This window comes from Garra rufa, chromosome 17 (genome assembly GCF_049309525.1).
Source record: "Garra rufa chromosome 17, GarRuf1.0, whole genome shotgun sequence".
In the NCBI taxonomy this organism is placed as follows: Eukaryota; Metazoa; Chordata; class Actinopteri; order Cypriniformes; family Cyprinidae; genus Garra; species Garra rufa.
In genome coordinates this window covers 9,426,361-9,432,360 of record NC_133377.1, presented here as the reverse complement: position 1 = coordinate 9,432,360, position 6,000 = coordinate 9,426,361, and positions in this window count along the sequence as shown.

Here is a 6,000-nt window from a genome sequence, read left to right as displayed (position 1 = left end):
GTGATTTTTCCTAAGGAGGTAATAAGCATGAGAAGTACTAGCAATACACAATTTCAGAAATTGTTTCGTTTAGAATAGTACAAGTATGGCAAGCCGTTTTAACCTAAAATATACTATGCGTTATTTGTCTTAATTGCATTTTTACTAGTAACATTAGTAGTAACAAGGAATTCAATTAGAGAGCTCTGTAATTCAATTATTACTAGTACCAATTCCAATTACAGAGCTCTACAAATAATTTGTTACTAGTACTATAATTTGTTACTAGTAAAAACTGAATTAGAGAGCTCTTTAATTGGAATTGTTACTAGTAAGAATTCAATTGTAGAGCTCTCTAATTGTAATTCTTACTAGTAATAATTCAATTGTAGTTGCTCTGTAATTAAAAATGAATGGAAGTCAATGGAGACTTGAGACTCGACTAGTAAAAATTAATTTGTAGAGCTCTCTAATTGGAATTGTTACTAGTAAAAATTGAATTAGAGAGCTCTGTAATTGGAATTGTTACTAGTAATAATTGAATTAGAGAGCTCTCTAATTATAATTGTTTCTAGTAATAATTGAATTAGAGAGCTCTCTAATTGGCATTGTTAGTAAAAAATAGCTCTGTAATTGAATTGTTTCTAGTAAAAATGCAATTACGACGAGTAACGCTTAGTATATTTTAGGCTAAAACGCTTGCCGTAAACAAGCTAAACAGGAAGGAATATAGGAATATAGAAAACAGGATATTTAATTGCTTACAGAGGAGATAAGTTTGCTTAAGATAAGTTTCTTGAATACTGTCTGGATGGGATTTCATTTCATTCCACCCGCAATCAATGGTGAATAAAAATATTCTGGAAAGTGAGCTTGTGCCTGTCTTTGATGCTACCACAAGATGATCCATGCTCACGGAACCCAAGCTAAAAAAATACTTTTACCAAATTAGCATATTAGAATGATTTCATTGAAGGATTTAGCATCACATGAATAAATTGCATTTTGAAATATATTCAAATAAAAAAAAAATTAAATTGTAATAATATTTCAAAATATTTTTTGCTGTATTTTTGATTAAATAAATGCAGCCTTGGTAAACATAAGATACTTACATTTAAAAATCTGACTCAAACTTTTTAAAATATAGTGTACATATACACTTAAAAATAAAGGTGCTTCACGATGCCATAGAAGAACCTTTTTTGTCTAAATGGTTCCATATAGAACCTTTAATATCTGTTTCAGATAGGTTCTTTGTGGCGAAAGAAGGTTCTAAAGATTATGAAAAGGTAAGAAAGAGATAGTTCTTTAAAGAACCTTTGACTGAATGGTTCTTTGTGGAACCAAAAATAGTTCTTCTGTGGCACTGCTGTGAAGAACCTTTTAATGCACCTTTATTTTTAAGAGTGTATTTTCAGATAAATCTTCATAATTATTCAAAACAACAACTTAAAATGACAGTCTGTTATCTTTTGTTACTTTGTATTAGTGTTGTAGTCCAGACCACTGACCATTGTGTGTTGAGACCAAAACTTTGAGGGGTTAAGACCAAGACAAGACCAAGACCAGCACTGATCAAATGCATCCAAAGAATCCTATTTCCTGCCTAAAAATGCCATATTTTTAATCATTAAATACAATAGTAACAAAACAAAAAAAAAAACGTTTTAAAACAAAACATAAAAATGTTTGATGAATGTTTGTATAAAAGCAATATAAACTGAATGATATTGCTTAATATAAAAATCCACATCTCATACAGTCAAGCACACAAACTCTCAAGCACTTTCTTTGCAACAATATCTTCAATTTTTGTGGGTGTATGTATTAACTTTGGTGAAACACAAAACTTTGGTTTCTGACACAATCCCTCAATAATTTTTGACCCGGCATAACAGTATAAATTATTTATTCTCACCAGGGGGCCAGGGCCCACTATGGGGCCTCAACAAACTTCCAAGGGGACTTAAAATTATTTGAAATAAGACAAAACAAGCCTTAAAATAAACAGAAACTTGAAAAATCCAAGATATTTCCTAGTATTTATTATTATAATCAATATACATCTTTCTAGTCATGCTAAGCTCATGCTAAGCAGTGAATTCAAACATTTTGAGATCCACTTGTATAAATCAAAGTATTTATTTTGTAATTAGTTATTGATTGCATTTAAAGCAGGAAATTTTACATCCAATCGCATTGATGATGGTTGTAAATAAATCAGACAATCTGCCGGCAATTTAGTTGTGGTCTTGACAGGTCTTGAAACAAAATCCACTTAGTCCTAGCTTGAGACCAAAGCAAGTCCAAGTACAAATGCAGTTGAGACCGAGACAAGACCAAGACCATCAAAAAATGGTCTCAAGACGGGGGATGACGTGACCCTTCGGCAGCGATGCACGCATAGTCCTTAGCTCTGCTCACTTTGCCAATAATTATATATCCTGTCAGTAAGTTTTGAACCACACTTTATTTAGTCCACTATGAGTATCCCAGTAGTCAAGGACAGCCGTAAAAGAGAGAGTGAACAATCGCCAATAAAGAAGAAATTCAAAGATTCCACCATCTCAAGAGAGGACCTCGACGCTGCTATAGCTAACGGTATCAAGCTAGCTCTTAGGGAGCAACAAAGTACTCTTGACTCGTTAGTGGCTTCGACTGTAAGAGAAGCGATTGACTCTTTACTGACCCCAGCACTCCGTGATCTACGTCTGCATATACAAACGACCAATGATTCCGTAAAAGAGCTAAAAACAGAAGTTGAAAAGCTAGCCGTCACGGCAAAACAGACTCGTGACAGAGTCGATTCTGTTCAAACAGCTGCACGTGAGGATAGGAGGACTGTCATAGACTTAAGGAATCAGATAGAGCAAATCACCGAAAAAATGACGGACTTTGAGGACAGGAACAGGAGAAATAATGTAAGGCTGGTGGGGTTACCTGAGGGGGCAGAGGGCTCTGATGCGGCTGGCTTCCTCCGAGCTAGTCTTCCCAGGTGGATCCCTTCGCTGAAGGGCCGTGACATAGAGATTGACCGGGCCCATCGCGTGTATGACGGAAGAAAAAACTCGGATCGGCCGCGTACTCTTATCTTCCGTGTTCTAAGATGGCATGACAGATCAGCGATCCTGAAGGGTGCTCGGCAGGCATATCCGGTGAAATATACTCAAGATAATGTCACGCTACTATTCTTTCCTGATTTTAGTCCAGCCACGACTACCAAGAGAAAGAGCTTTAATCCAGTCCTGAAGAAGATGACAGCGCTTGGTCTACAGCCCTTCCTCATCTATCCTGCAGTAATTAAGTTACGGCACAAAGGTGAGCAGATGATGTTCGACTCTCCTCAAAAGGCGGAGGATTTTGTTACTTCACTTTCACCGAAGACATACTCTGCAGCGCTACAAAGCAACGGGAAGGCAACGGCTACCGTCTCAATCCCCTCAGCTCAACGAGGAAAAATCAATGATGAGGTCAGCGGCGATCCTCATAACTGCCCCGAAGAGGACAATAGCAAGGTGGCCATGGACACTTGGTAATTTCTCTCTGAGATCTTGCTCCTGCCCCTGCCCCCCGCACGCTCTCCCGCTAACGGGTAAACAATAATGTTTTTGTTTTGTTTTTTGTTTTTTTGAAAGTGTTTATTATGATTATTTTCGGGCTAATGGAGAGTAGGTTCAGTATTTAAGCTTCTGGCTCAGTGGGCCTTTTGGGAACATGTCTTGCGTTGAAGTGGACTGGTCACGCATCAGCATTTGGTTCTGTTGTTCATGCAGACCTACATTCTCGGTAATGTGCGGTCTGTTTTGGTTCTTCATAGTGGTTTGTCATTCCTTTCTCTTGTTTTCTTCTATGCTTTTCAACAGACGTCAATACTTTTATCTATCTTACTTTTCTTTGAAAAGAATTATGCATCAAAGTGGATTGGTATCTAGGATACACACTGATATTTACATGTCACTAGAAATGTGGCAATGCCTCCTTTTCTCTTCAGTTAGACAGAATCATGGTATTACAAGCACACAATGCATGTCCTAAATATCTTATCATTGAATGTGAACGGCTTAAATTCTCCTGTTAAACGTACTCGTATATTAGAATATTTGCACCGTAAATCGATCTCCTGTGCCCTGATACAAGAGTCTCATTTAAAACAATGCGATGTGGCACGTTTTCAAAATAAGTATTATAAACTGGCAGCCTTCTCTTGTGCACGTAATAAAACTAAGGGAGTGCTCATATTAGTCCACAGGAAATTACAGTTAACAATTGAACATACTGGGAATGATGAGGAAGGTAGATTTGTTTTTATACGCTGCAAAATACATAATGATAGATTAGCATTGGTCTCCGTTTACGCCCCGAATGAGGCAGACAGCACATTTTTCACAAATATTTCCAATGTGTTACTTGAGCATATTGATTGTCCTTTAGTGATGGGTGGTGACTTTAATGCCGTTTTAAATCCTGCACTGGATAAATCTCACCCTGATACTACATTTAAAGCATCCTCTAAGTTATTAAATAAATTTATCAATGAACTCAATGTAATCGATCTTTGGAGAATCCAAAATACTACATTTAAGGACTTCACTTTTTTTTCTAATAGACATAAGACTTTCTCTAGGATAGATTACATATTTCTCAGTCCATCTCTAATCTCATCCAACCCTTCCATCTCTATATTACCAATTTTATTGTCTGATCATTCTGCAGTATTATGTAATGTTCACCTTTCCAACATTAAGACCAAGGCCCCTAGATGGCGCTTTAACATATCATTATTAAATAATCAGTCATTCATTAACTCGTTAAAGGATCATATAAAGGAGTTTCTTGAAAGGAATATGTCTTTTGATGTAGACCCTCAAATATTGTGGGAAACGACGAAGTGTGTAATACGAGGATTTTGTATATCTTTTTCTTCTGCGCTAGCCAAAGCAAGAACCCGCAAATTAACACAATTAGAAAATAGGATCCAATTACTACAAAATTTACAAAAACAAAATTTTTCTGATCAACAAGCAATAGAATTGTCTTCCCTGAAAGAGGAATAGGATTTACTTTCACAATCAAAGGCAGAGTTTATTTTACATAGGACGAGGCAAAAATATTATTTTGAATCAGAGAGACCTAGCCACTTATTGGCCCTCAGGTTGAGAGAATGTGAATCTAGAGCATATATCAGTGCAATAAAATCTTCAGGTGATCAGATTACCACAAATCCCAAAACAATTAACGACATATTTAAAATGTTTTACACAAATCTATACAAAACAGAAACAGATTTTGATGAGTCAATTTGTAAAGAGTACTTGGATAAACTAGAACTGCCTCGGATCACACAGTTGGATAAAGACTCTTTAGAGGCCCCGTTAAGCTTGGAGGAGATCCATGAAGCATTAAAAAGCCTTCAGAAAGGCAAGTCACCAGGCCTAGATGGCCTCCCTCCTGAATTATATTTAGAAATATGGGATATGATTGGGACTCTTATGCTTAACTCATATAATTTTGCAATTAAGTATGGTACATTTCATAGAGACCAGAAAACATCTTTGATATCATTGCTTCTTAAAAAGGGTAAAGATTCATTAGATTGCTCCAGTTACAGACCAGTATCACTCATCCCATGTGATCTTAAAGTTTATGCTAAAACTCTTGCCTCTCGCATGGAAAAGGTAATCCATAGCTTAATTAAAGAAGACCAAACTGGTTTTATCAAAGGACGCCATGCGGCCGATAATATGCGGCGACTGTTTCATGTACTTGATGTTGCAGACTCTCTACCAAGTCCTTGTGCGGTTTTTTCACTAGACGCAGAAAAAGCCTTTGATAGGCTAGAGTGGAACTATATGTGGGCAGTTCTGCAATGTTTTGGTTTTGGTGAACATTACATTTCTATGATCAAGACGCTCTACCACTCACCTGAGGCATCAGTTTTAACTGGTAATATTATTTCCCCCCCTTTTCCTTTACAGCGTGGAACAAGGCAGGGGTGTCCACTTTCCCCTTTATTATTTT